The following is a 14,645-nucleotide window of genomic DNA, read 5'->3' as shown; positions in this document are numbered from 1 at the left end:
AAAGTTTTAGTAGATTTTTGGAATGAAGCTATCTGGTACTGGGCTTTCAGTTTTTACAAGACTATGCACTGATCAGTCTGCCTATGGAGTCCACCAAAGCTGTTGTTGAACATGTGTCCATTTTGTGCCACGATGAAGGAGAGAGACAACATTTATGGGTTCCAATGACATTTATTTATTTATTTATTTATTTTTTTGTTTTTTCGAGACAGGGTTTCTCTGTGTAGCTTTGCGCCTTTTCCTGGAACTCACTTGGTAGCCCAGGCTGGCCTCGAACTCACAGAGATCCACCTGGCTCTGCCTCCCGAGTGCTGGGATTAAAGGCGTGCGCCACCACCGCATTCGCAGAGTTGCTGATCCAGCAAGGGTGCTGGAGAAGGACTCAGGAGCCTTGCTTTTCCTGGCAGCTCTGAGCAGGGACAGAAGAAAAGTTTATAAGCACAAAACCATAAACACTGCTGTGTCAAGTTACAGTTACATTTTTCACCAATCAGGATTCACGGATTAGGGGCTTTCCCTATGTGTTCCATCATTGTCAAGTGGTGCAGACTATTCAACCAATCAGATTCATCTATTGTTTTTGTTGTTAGGGACAGGCAGAATTTGGAGATTGTTGCTTAGAAAGGAATTTAGTTAGCTTCTGGACAGTCCCATTGGGAACTTCATGTGAACTTGAACATTGTTTCATCCTACAGGTAAAATGGAGTCTGAAGTCAAAACGGCTGTATTGAGGTCAAGATGTGTTTGCCTGGTCCCTTCACAATGGTGAGTGAATTATTATGATACAAGAACAAAGAAAAACACTCGGCTGGAATAGAACAGGGAGCCCAGAGATTAGCCCTCATATATATAGTCTTATGATTCTCAAGAAGGGCATCAAAGATCACTGAACAGGCGGCCTGAGGCAGGCAATGTTTTCAACAGTTTCTTCAACAAAGGGGGCATGAAAACCGGCTTTACATCTGAAATGAATTAAAGTCAGATCCTCATAACTGAAATGCTGTACATGAAACTGAAACTGAAACTATATCATAGCTCTGTTTCTAACAGAAAAACTATTAGATGAAATGCAGAACCTAATCTTCTTGGCATTGAGCTTGGCAATGGTTTCAAAAACAACACCAACAATCAAGGAAACACAAAGAAAACAGGGACATTTTGTTTCTTTAAAATGAAAAGTTTTTGTATATCAAAAGATACTTTCAAAAGATTGTAAAGACAATGGTAAGTTTTTAGATTTCTAATGCCTCCTAAGACCAAGTATTACAGACTTGTTCCCTAAGATGTGGCCAGTGGAGTATTGAAAACTTCAAAATCTGGGATCTAGCTAAAAGAAGTCAGTTTATTAGAGGTATTCCCTTCAAAGTGAACTAAGATTCCAATCTTTCTTTTTCCCTCCTTCCCTCTTTTCTCCTCTCCCTTTCCCCTTTTCATCTTTGTTTCCTGGTTGCCGTGAAACAGACAAACTTCCTCCACCACATTCTATTGGCATAACAAAATATTGCACATGAGGCTGAAGAGCAATTGAGTCAAGTAACCATAGTTTGAAATCTTTCAATACAAGTGCTAAAATAAAAATGTCCTCCTTTTGATTTTCTTACATATTTTTTCTCAGTAGAAGAAAACTAGTGTAACAGTTTACAAGGTGAGAAATAGTAATTGAAAATCTTGATCTGATAAGGAATTTCTTTCCAGGATATTTATAATATTCTTAAAATCAAAAACAAAAACAACACCACTTTGCCCCAGTCAAGGCTCAGAAAACACTGGGGAAAAAGGGTCATAAAGAATGTAATAACCATGGGATGAGGAGTGGATCTGTGACATGTTGTCTTCTGGACACGATACAATAAACAGAACAATGCACAGTAGTTGTTGCATGAATAAGATCAAACCAGTTGAAATTTTAGCATGAACTGGGGAGGGATCTCCAGGGTCCACATCTTGCTGAGGAGCTGTTGACAGTGGTGGCTTCTGACAGGAGAGTCACTTTTGTTTGACAATGTTTCCACTGTAGGTCCCAATACCCCAGAGAAAGACCCCACACTTATTCATAGGTAGTCAACACTAACTGGACACAAATACAATGGTGATAATAAGAATAATGGTGATGATGATGTTGGTGATGATGATGATGATGATGACAAAAATAACAAAGAGAGTCTGAAATTTGGATGCAGAGAAGGGTTGTTGCATCACAGGGGATTGGCAAGAAGCAGTGAGGGTATGAATAAGGTTGAAATATGACACATATATCTAAAATTTTAAAAGTGTAAATTAAATATTATTTAAAAAGCTAATATCAGAAAAAAGAAAAATGTAGATATACCTATTATCTGTTATAATTCTTGATATGAAACTATTCCCATTATCCAAATAACAACTTTGAAAATATGAGCTTATATGGTTAAAGGACACTTTTGAGGTTAATTTTTTAAAGAAAATACACATATACACATTTATACAAGAAAAAGTAAATAGAAAGTATGCTTATTTTTAGCATATTCTAGTTCTCTTAAAATAATCTAAATATAGGGCTTATTTAAATATTAAAAAATATTGGCAGATAATATGAATATTTTCAAAAGAAGGTGACTGAATATCCAGTCAGCATATAAACAATGCTTAGCATCCTTAAGTGCTATGGAAATACAAATCAACCACTGTGAAATACCATTTCATACTCATTAGAAGGGTTACTATTTAAATAAATTGTAGGTAGGAACATGAGAAAATGATAACACTTATTTTATGTATGTTATGGTGAGCTATCATCCCTGAAAATAACAAAAACAAACAAATAAAAAAATCCTGAATTATCATATTTTCCAAAAATTCCACTTCTGGATACAGAGGTATAAAACTTGAATGTAGCATAGCATCACTATTAACAATCTAAAAAGTAGAATCAACCCACATATGCACAAAAAGATAAATGGTAAGCAAATGTGATCTGCATATGTAACAAAATCAGTTTTAAAGTAGAAGGGAATTAGCACACTGTAGTTGTTGTCTTTTTGAGATACTATGGTAAGCAGAAAAATTAAGTCATGAAGAACAAATACTGCATGGTTTTGCTTGTATGAGACACCACACAGGTCATAAACAGAGACAGAAAGTAAGTTGTTGGATGCTAGATGTTGGGAAGAAGTTCTTGTTTAATAGATAGATTCCACTTTCTAAGATGAAAAGAATTATGGAGGTGAATGATGATGGTTTCTTAACAATATAAAAGTCCTTAATTACTACTGAATATAATTTATGAAAGTGATAAGATGGCAAAGGCTTTGATATGTGAATTTTGCTATAATAACCTATTTTTATTGTATCACAGGACAACTGGGAACATCCGGAACACATAGAATATAGAAGTTTAGAAGAAAAAAATAAGGGCAAAACACTCAACTAAAAATTTATGGATTTTTCTTAGACCAATAAAATTGAAGTCATGGTGAAAATTGCTCTGTTGAAATCTTCAGAGGCAAGTTATTGTAGAGAATGATGGCCAAAGCAGAAGATATTGAAGCCACATTAATAAAGACTATTGGGGTCCAGTCCCTCAATAGCCTTTTCCCAGGGTCCATGGAAAATCTGCAACTAGCTGACAATCTAATCTTAGATGATATGAAATGAATATACATTTACAGAACTCTTTAGTCCATTCACTTTATTCTTCTGAGTCAATTTTCTCTCTACATGGCTTCTATTCTGCTCTCTTACTTAGCTCCTTTCTTTCCTGATTTCTCTCTATATTTTTATGCTGTTCCCTCTAATCTTAATTCCTTCATCTAGTTCTGTCCCATCTTGGTTCTCATCCATCTAGTTCTTTCCCATCTTAGCTCCTCTCCCATCTTAGTTCCTCTCTTTATTTTTCTAAGTTCCCTCTCTCATTCTTTCCCATCTAGTTCTTTACTATCTCCTTCTTTCTCATCTACTTCTTCCTCACCTTGTTCTTCCTCCTCTAGTTCTTTCCATTTTCCATCTCATTCTTCTAGTCCCCCTAAAGTCTCTGAATTATATATTCATACAAAGCAGTAGTTCTCTGGCCAAGGCGAAGTCACACAGGCTTGAATTCTTTCAGGGTCAAACAGAGAAGGTTATAAGGTCCACACAAAGAGCAGAAATTGTCAGCTACCATTTACAACCCAAAAGAGAGGTGACTAATGGGGAATAGAATCAACTGAGGCTAAATTCAGTTAATAGTTCGAAAAAGGGAATTTATGTGCTCAAACCATATTCTTTGAAGTGGTGAGGTAAAATGTTAGGATTCTATAAGTCACTAAACCATGAGTGAAAATAAAACTGCCTTTTATTTCTTTGGAGCCATATCTCCCCTAGCTTGTTTTGGCTGCCACCATTTTTCTGGCAGGACAGAGGAAGTGTGCTCGGTAGCTAGGCAGCTTGTGTGACAGCTTGATGCACCTGGTATGTAAAAGCCCTTTAGTTCTGGGTAGATTGTTAAAGGGAGATCTGGAGCTAGAGATAGCACTTGGAGGAGAGGAGGGTTAAGCTTAATTAGCACATCCACCTGGCTTGGGCAGTAGTCTCAGTGGCTGCTTATCTATACTGCAGTCTGTTCTTAGAAAATGGTAATAATTACAGAAAGGCCTGAAATGAGCAGTCTGGCTGTGTGACTGCTTTTAGCACAGTTGGGAGAAGGTTGTCCAAATATTCCAATAGTAATGGGGAAGTTGTGCTCAATGAATGAACAAATACACTGTTCTTAGACAAATAATTGAATAGAAGAGCTACAATAGCACACAAGAAATTCATTGCAGGAGACAGCTAATATTCAAAAGCCAATAATACCAAGACTTCCTTGAGTTTTGGCTTTACCCCCTGGAAAGGTCCTTGGCTTCTTCCAGGTATAGCTTTGTCATAGTCAGCTGAATTCCTACTTCACATCTCTGCAGCTCACAGCACCACATGCTGGTAGGAAGACATACACACTAGTTTGCATTAACTGTTGAAGTTATGCCCTATATAAAGAGATGGAGAATTCTCCCATGTCTACAGTCTCAGCAGTCTCCCTACACACTTGTATTTTATCTTTGGAAAATCAAGGCATTCTCAAGGTTAGAGGTGAAGACAGTCCTTTGTGGAGGGCAATCATTTTAATGTACAGTCCATGTGTTTGTTTGTTTGTTTGTTTGTTTGTTTTTCAGAACAAACGCCTACCTTCCAGTGAGAATGACTTTGCATGAGCTGATCTCATGGAGGGAAGGACATTTTCCCAAACTATCACCCCCCCATACTCTTTCTCAAATAAGAGGAGAAAAAGTGAAGAATACTTGTGAAGCTCTTAACCAAGAACACACAGCCACTTATATATTGAGATTTAATTATAGGACTGTAGAATCTTATATCAACCATCTTTCAATAGTTACAGAGTAGAGTACACACGTCACTGTCTCAGCCTCTCACTACACATTGCAAAATCTATCTTTGACAACAAGGAAGCTGTAGCATATTTGCTTTCCTGTGTGTGTCTGGGGGGATGTAGAGGATGTGGTCACGTGTGCATATTTGTGAATGTGTGAGTGTAGATGTGTGTGATGTCGTGCGTGCATGTGCATATGTACACAAGAAGTCACTCTCTGGTGTGGTTTCTCAGGTGCCCTTTACTTTGTTTTGGAATCAGGGGTTCTCACTGGCCAGGAACTCATTGATTAAGTGAGGTTGTCTAGTTAGTAAGCCCCAGCGATCCACCTGTCTCTATCTCTCCATTGCTGAGATAGCAAGCAAGGACCATCATGTGTGGCTTTTTCTTTTTACTTGAGTGTTGAGGAGCAAACATAAGTCCTTATTATTTTATGACAATAATCTTACCTATTAAATTATGCCCTCAGTTCCTGCAATGGTTTCTTGCACCTATATAAGTGGACATATTCATATCAAAATATAAGCATCTACAGGCTCCACTACTCATCAAGATATATATTTCCTATGCTCACTGGGGAACCTTCAGAGAGATATAAATTTGAGTCTTCAAATTTATTCACTAAAAACATGAAACTAATTGCCTATTTATGGGAAAGAGGCTGAAGTTTTGCCAAATACTAAGATTTTGTTAAGTAGCATAGCTTTCTTGAAAGTGTGTGTAAATCAAAATATACATATATATGAATATGCATGTACACACTACATACCTAATACCTGATCATCTCTGTTCCCAAGTACCCTGAAGTATTATAAATGGCTGTTTAAAAACAGGAAAAGCCATCCGTTGGTTTATGAATTTGTGATAATCAGTTTATGCAATTACTCTTTGCACAAAATAAGCACATTTAATGAGTTCATTAGCATGAAGTTCACTGAACAAGCTCACTGTTATTAAAACAACTAAGTAATACATCTTAAGATTGAGTTATACAGTATAAACATAACTGCATGTTGGAAAAAATATGATTTTCTAATAGGTTACCAAGTTAGCCAGAAATATAAACATATTTGAGAGGTACTCCAATATCTGGATGAAATTAATTAGCACCCAAGCATCACTCAAGGAAACGCTTGCACATGAGCGTCTACTTTTATATAATAGCTCTGAGAAGTGTAGAGTATAAGGCTGCACACTGCACCTACTTTGCTGAAATTTAGTTCTGTTCTCATTTAAGACACCCAGGTTCTTATTACATTGAGAAGAAATGACTTCTGTACTTTTCTTTAAAAGTCTGCTAGCCACATCCAAGTCATTTTATTTCAAAGATTCTTCTAGTAAATGAAGTATGCTAGTTGATTATTGCTTAATTGCAGAGGGTAATAATCTATCTTTGAAAAGTTATGTGTCTGTTTCATATATAAGGTTAGTATAGGGTGGGGGCAAGATTTTCTTCTTGCTTCACCTGTACTTCTGTTTTATGCAAAGATTTTTGTTGTTTGTAGATGCAGGTTGTGTGTGTGTGTGTGTGTGTGTGTGTGTGTGTGTGTGTGTGTGTGTAAATCCTTTTGTTCAGCATCTTGCTGCTGCCGATGGAAGGAACTGTGACTCTGTTTTTCTCTTTTATTGGAAATAGATTTTTTTTCATGAAATATATTCTGATTAGTTTTCCCTCTCCCAGTTCCTCCCAGTACCTCCCTGCCTATCCAGATTCATGACCTTCTGTCTCTCATTGGAAAACTAATAGGCATCTATATAATAATATTAAATAAAATAATACAAAACACAAGAACAATGACAAATAAAAACAAATCAGAACAGTGCCAAACAAACAGAAGAAAAAGAGCAAAAGAGAAACACACATCTTAAGATAACATTTATATCCTACAGTATCTATTACAATAGCATTTGAACAAGAATATGAATAAGACTTTTTTTTGGAAAAACAAAAGTTTCTTTAATGAGTTTGACTAGAAGCACTATTCTGCATGTTCTTAGAGTTTTATGATACAAAAACACTCCCCTGTACGCGTCGATTCAGAGAGTGTGTTGGTTTGTTGCAAACGATGCAAACAGCCAAGGGAGTAGGAAGATTGTCTTCTAATATCATTTCTACTGTGCTAACACTGACCTTACAGGGCTCACTAAACATCTACTTATTTGTTTGGTTTTTAATTATCTGTTACTTAGGGGCTATTAAGTTTGCAAGATAACTGTAATAACTAAAGAAAATACTTCTAAAATTAATGTAGGGTGGTTAGAGTAGTACTTACCATATACTGGTAATAATTTTATAATTTACTCACATATATTGCATATACAATAAAATATACAATTAAATAATTTTAAGCAAATACATATAGCTTTGCAGACACTCTTATAATTTTAAAATGAGTATCATTATTCTTGGAAGAAATACTGTAACCATTAGCACTCATTCCTAATTCTTCTCTACATTCTTTTTTTTTTTTGGTTTTTGGTTTTTGAGACAGGGTTTCTCTGTGTAGCTTTGGAGCCTGTCCTGGAACTCACTCTGTAGACCAGGCTGGCCTGGAACTCACAGAGATCTGCCTGCCTCTGCCTCCCGAGTGCTGGGATTAAAGGCGTGTGCCACCACTACTGGGCTCTTCTCTACTTTCAATTGAGCACTAGACAATCTCTTATTTAATGCATTCATGTTAAGTATATATACATGTGTGTATAAATATTTGGGACATTTAATATAAGTGGAAATAAAAAATATGTGGCATTTGTAAATAGCTTCATTAATATAGACTACTTCCCATTTACATTATGAGTACAGTGCTTCATTTATTTTTATTGCCAAATCCTCTTCGGTTGTGAGGACACACCACAGTTTATCCATTTTCAATTGATGGGTATTTATTTACATTTGTAATTGGACTTCTGAATGTTATTTTAAAGAATACTTGCTACAGAGATTTGTGTGAGTGGTTTTTCTTATTGCTCTTAGTCAGATAAGTAACAGAATTGCTGAGAAACATATCAACTGTGTGTTAATATGTGAAAAACTGCTATTTATTTTCTAAATAACTTGCACTGTTCAAAATTTCAGACATCTAAGGATTTTAATTTATATATAACTTTCAAAAACATTATTTTCTTCATTTTGCTATAGTGATCCTATTGATTTGGATTTCCTAATTATAATCGTCTAAATGAATGTAAAGTTTTACTTTCCATTTCCTTAATGAATAATGATGTGTTTATTCCTATTTTCTATTAGCTTATCTTGAAAATTAGCTGTTTAAGGTCTTTGACTACTGCATTAGTTACTTCTCTTGTGGCTGTGATAGTTTATCTGACACGGGAGCAATTTACAGGAGGGAGGGTTTTTACGGCTCACAGTTTGGGGACAGCAGCTATCATGCTGGAGACAGCAGAAAGCAGCTTGGTCCTTGGAGGAGAGAACTTGAGGAGCAGTAGCTCCTCACATGGCATTATCCAGGAAACAGAAAGTTTGCCTGGAAGTAGAGAAAGGATATCCTTAAAGGCCTGATCCTGGGTAGCCTAATTGAGCCTGCAAGGCTGCATTTCCTAAAGGTGTGCAGCCTCCCAAACTTACTCCCCCATTTGGAGACTATGTGTCCAAATGCATGCACCTACAGGGGACAAGTCACACTTAGACCATGACCTCCACATTCATCGGGGTTAGTTGTCTTTCTGTTACAGAGTTTTAGGTGTTCTTTATTCTAGACATAACCTGTAAACACATTTGTGTAAGAAATACCACTAATCCATCTATGGGTTATCATTTCAACTTCCCAACTTCATCATTTTCAATATATACTATTTAAATTTTAATGAAATTTAAATTAAAATTTTTCTTACAGGTGCTTTTGATGCAGTATATAGAAACTATTGCTTAACTCAAGGTCATTATAATTCACTCATGTTTTCTTCTAAGACCTTTAGATTGTGAACTCATTTTATTTTTTTATCCAGGTTGAGATAATTTTGTATATGGAATCAAAGAGGAATTTGATTTCATGCATGACAGAGTATCTGTTGTTCTGACATTTTTTCTTGAGACTTTTTCTCCCCATAATGTGATGTAGCTACCCCTGAGCTATAAAGTAAGAATGTTGTGGCCCATAAGTTATTGTCCACTGTTGTATAAATTTGAACTTAAATCAGTAGTGTGTTGTTATGATTATCTATCTTAGTTACTTTCTATTACCATGACCAAATGCTATGATCAACTAATAAAAAGAAAGTGTTTGGAGGGCTTATGGTTTCAGAGAGTGAGTCCATGACCATCACAGCAGGGAACTGGGCAGCAGACCAGGAGGCATGGCACTCTGAGGCAGGCATGTAGTTGAGAGCCTACATATTTGTCCACAAGTATGAGGCAAAGAGGTAAATACTGCTGTATTAATGATACTAAGTCATTTATCAAAAATCATCAAATGCTCATTTATTTCAATTTTCTTTATTTTCAATAATACGTGTTAGTTTTCAAAGTATTTTTATCCATTTATGAAATATATATTAAATAATTTATACTTGTTGGATATATCTGTACATAATTTCATTTAAAAATCATTATAACTTTTCCTTACATTGGACACAATAAAATACCATTATATTATCTTCCCCTCTAACATCTTCTGTGTCCCAACATGTCCCCTTCCCAACTTCATGGACTTCTTTTTGTTGTTGTTGTTTTTAATGACCCACTAAAGCCAATTAAGGCTTCCCTTATGTGCATTGGTATGAGGTAACCCTTTGCCAGAACTGAAAATATTTGAAAACTAAAAATGGTAACACCTTTAAAAGAATAATTTTTTTTCTCTTCCAGCAGCTATCAACTGCAGATAATTCCTTGGGCCTGAACTTAATTTCTTAATACATTTTTTTTGCATTATTCATGCTTGTAAACTTTGGCTTCATTAAATCTGCTCAATATTTTGTGTAGTTTTTCAGGTATTATTTAGGATTTTATGTGTATGAGACTGTGCAAGACACAAATAATAGTGACTTAACCTCTTATTTTCACTGAGTATGCCTTTGGAGACTTACCACTAACTTCAGATTTAAGAATATCATTGTTGTTTAGTGTGTACATGTCATTACCTGCCCCTTTCTGCTTCACTTTTCTCAGTGAGAGATACCTATTAAATGTTCAAGAACCTTTTGTACATAGTGTTTTCTCTTGATGTTGTCAAATTTCTTCTTCTTCTTCATCCTTTGAAATTCGACCCTGCTATGTCTAGATGTAGATGTGTCCTGCTTGCTTTACATTGAGTTTCTATATTACACAGCTTAAATTCTTTCTAAATAATTAAAACTCACAAACACTCATTTTCAAGGATTCTAGCTGTTCCTATTCTTCTCTGGGAACTATTAGGCTTCCATTGCTCCTCTCAATATTGTCTCACACATCACTGAGGCTCAGTTTATTTTTCTTTGTAATTTCTTGTGTTCCCCCCCCCCCCCGAATAACCTCAAATTTCCTCTCAGCATATCCACTGATTCTTTTTGCTCTTAGTTTAAGTTTGCTATTGAGTCTACCAAGTAAATGTCTTATTTTAAGTGTTGTAACTTTATCCATAGAAAAATGAGGGGGATGGTTCATTTAAATGAATTCTTATCACAGTAGAATTTTTCTCCATATTGTAAAACCCTATTCTCATGACTTTCTTTGATTTGAATATGTGCTTCTATGAAGATATTTAGAGTATGCCATGGCTATTTTGTCTAGTGGCTCAATCACCAGGCTCTTAGTAGCCAGTATCTGTCGACAGCTTTACTTCCCTTGTGAAGTCCACATCATCAAGTTTATTATGTCTCATTTTTTAAACAATTGTTATAAACCTTTTAAAATGTAATTACAAATGACAACTATCTGAGTCATTATTTTCCTGCATTCAGATTGTACTGTCAAAAATATATACTGGCATTTTTATTTTGTTAAGATATTTTATTTATCTTTGTTGCTTTTTCATATGTATTAGTTTGAATTTAGCATTTATCTTGAATTAATTTTAGAAAGTCTATATTATGGATAGCATATAGCCACTGAAGTATTACTTGGAAAGCTAGTAATCACCCCATTTTAGACAGTTCTTTCCTCAGGTGTCTTAAACTGGTAAGTATGTACATGATGAGGTACTGTGTATAACTTGATGTACGCTATCAGTGCTTAAGCACTTTATAAATTAGCTTCATCTTTTATTTTCTTCTAGCATTGGAACTCAAATCCACTGAGGTCATGGACAGTGGTCCTGCCAGCTCACTTCTGGACATTATGCAGTCCTCTATTATAAAAAGCCTCCTTGATCCCCAGGAATATGTCAAATCCTCCAAAATCCCTGAGAAATCTCATTTTCAAGGTGTATTTTATTGAATATTATACTCATAAGAATGGATGCCTCCTTAGCACTTCAATGTGTGACATTATGAATAAGTTGGACACTTGTAGGTATGATGAATTAACATTAAATGAGATTGTGCTGAGTCGCAGTCGAGTCTCAACCCAAGTGTGATTATATGAGAACAATATGTGGGATACAGACATACAGAGTGGGGACACGGACAAAGAAGCAAACAGTGATTGGAGAATCACAAGCTAAGAGATAGTCAGTAATGTCTAAAACCACGAAGGAGTCCATTGCACTTCTTTAGAGGGAACATGATTCTGACATACGGCTTTCACTTAGTGTTGGACTTAACTCCAACTGTCAGAAAAGAAATAAAAGTTTCCTTCCTGTAGACTGTGAAGTTTGTGCTATTTTGTTACAAAGGCCTCAAGAAACTATAATAACATGCAAATCTTCCATTAAAAATTATGGTCCACGGTTTTGATTGTAACAGCTAGTTGTATGGCTTAAAAAAGCTAATTTACATAATTAGTTTTAAATCTCTCCCTGTTGTAGGCCTTTTTATGCCAAGAATTATCCCCATCAGTCAAAAAAAAAAAAAAAAAAAAACCAAGCAAAACTGCTCCCTCACCCCATCGCTTTTCCTCAGCCACCAACACCAGAAGCTTTCACTCTCACAGAACAAACTGGCAACACAGGCCAGTGAAGCAAGTAGGCAAATTCCCTCTCCTTCCTGTCCTCCAGTTACATTTCTCCAGAATTATCTTTATTCTTGTAGGAAACCATCTGCCGAGGCCTGTTTTGTCTTTCTTCACCCATTCCCAGGGGACTTCATGGACCCTTATGGCCGACCCAGCTTTCCTTTCTCCTGTGGACCCTCTCAGTCTCCTGCCCTTCTAGCCCATCTCCATTAATTCATCTTAGCTCCAGATACTTAGAAATGTGTTTTACACAGAACTCTTCTCAGAGGCCACAGTTGATAAGGAGTAAAAGAACTCCATAAAAGGCAACACAGAGCCACCACATTCTTCTCAGATCCAGAGAGGGAAAGAGAATCAAGAAACAAAAAACTCATTCAACAATGACAAAACAAAATATCCACACCTAGAATCATAATAGCCCCAAGCCCAGATGCCTAGATGCCAACGTAAAGACAAAATCAATAACAGCCACAACATGTTTCTGTGGTGGTATTTTACTTGTACTGAAATGTGATTTTAATTGTATGTTAATAAATAAAGTTGCCTGGGGGTCAGAGTTATAGAGCCATAGCAAGTGCGTGGCGGTGGTGGCTCACGCCTTTAAGGACCTGGAGGGCGGTACATACAGGCAATGACAAGGCAGTCACATGTTTAGTTTACAACCAATGAGAAGGCAGAACATCTAGACTATTTAAAGACATACACACAGGAAGTAGGTCTCTTTTTTGGAGAGCTCTCTTGGCTGAAGCAGGATAGCTGAAGCAGGAAGGGTAAGGCTCTTAGTTCTGACCTCTTGGCTTTCTTCTCTGAATCGGCTCTGTGTTTCTTATTTAATAAGACGGTTGGTTACATCTACATTTGGCGCCCAACTTGACAAGAATCCATTAAAACCGCTTAACTTGGCTTGGCGGCAGGTCTGGGTTCCCGCCAGGGCGGCCGGCTCCCTAGCCTGGACCCAGGTCGGCTTGGCCTCAGGCCGGACTAACCTTCAGCTACTTGCTTAAAGCCAGTGCTACAAACAACTCAGGCCTGCCCTGCCGAACAGGGCCCTTGCCTGTAAAACCAACGCACGTGGTTGGAGCTTAAGGTAGCCAGAGCCAAGGCTTGACTAGGCTCAAGCGGGAACACGTGGCTAGATTCAAGCTCTTAGGCAGAACTTGTGGCTACGCTTGCTTGCTCTCTCTCTCTCTCTCTCTCTCTCTCTCTCTCTCTCTCTCTCTCTCTCTCTCTCTGGACTCACACCTCGGACACTAGGTGGCTGTTTGAAATTCCCTCGGATTGGTACTGTTCTACAAGGACTTGGTAAGTCACTTAACATATCAGATATTTTAAAGGAAACTATTTAAAAGAAAAATTTTTTTTCCACATTAAAAAAAAAATGGGTTTTCTGTGTACATTGGAAGAAAATTGGGCTTTGTTTGCAATTTTAGACAGTCTGACAATGGAACAGCTATATGAGAAGATTAATGTTGATCGAATTATGCATTTTATTACTATGTTTATCCTCATTTTACTATTTAAAAAGATAGTCAATTTAAGTGCCAGGATGACAGCTTTAGAAAAACCTATTAAACCTGTAAAAACTCAGACAGAAGAAACTAACAGTGAAGCTGCTTCAAGATTGGATCATAGGGTTACAGAAAGAAAGCCTGTTTTCACACAGTCACCCTTAGTTTGTCCAGTAACCGTACAGCAGTTGCCTGATCAAATGACTACACAAAATATTTGGGCTCCAATTGAAATGATAGATTTACGAAGGTTTAAGGAGGCAATAGTATCTTATGGTATGCATTCCCCATATGTAAAGCAAATGTTAAACTCTTGGTCAACATATAATAGGATTGTACCACAGGACTGGCGGGAGCTGGCACAAGCTGTTCTTGAACCCAGTCAAAGGCTTCAGTGGCTAACTTGGTTCAAGGACGAAGCTAAAAACATAGAAAAGCAGTGGAGGGATAAAGGAATACAAGTCTGCCAGGATCAGCTTATTGGAGAAGGTCAATATGCTTCAGCACAAACACAATGTTTATATGATGTCCAAACCCTAATTTTATGTCGAACAGCAGCCTTGAATGCATGGGACAGAGTTGAGGAACCAGAAAAAAAAACTGAGTCATTTACAAAGGTTGTACGAGGCCCAAAAGAATCTTTCACAGATTTTTTACAAAGACTGGCTTCAGCAGTAAAGAGTATGGTCCCGGATTCAGAAGCTAGTAAGAT

At 36.8% G+C, this 14,645-nt stretch overlaps 1 long non-coding RNA gene across 1 annotated transcript; it reads left to right on the top strand.

Annotated features, from left to right (window-relative positions):
- The first annotated feature begins 444 nt into the window (after positions 1-444).
- On the top strand, positions 445-11,866 carry LOC131918480 (uncharacterized). Its single transcript, XR_009380992.1, has 2 exons — positions 445-765; positions 11,590-11,866. It is a non-coding gene; the product is annotated as an uncharacterized LOC131918480 (long non-coding RNA).
- The last annotated feature ends 2,779 nt before the right edge of the window (positions 11,867-14,645 follow it).

The sequence above is a fragment of the Peromyscus eremicus genome, chromosome 8b (assembly GCF_949786415.1).
Source record: "Peromyscus eremicus chromosome 8b, PerEre_H2_v1, whole genome shotgun sequence".
NCBI classification, from domain to species: domain Eukaryota; kingdom Metazoa; phylum Chordata; class Mammalia; order Rodentia; family Cricetidae; genus Peromyscus; species Peromyscus eremicus.
Note: the sequence above shows the minus strand (reverse complement) of the source record. Positions and strands in the feature narration are given on the sequence as shown.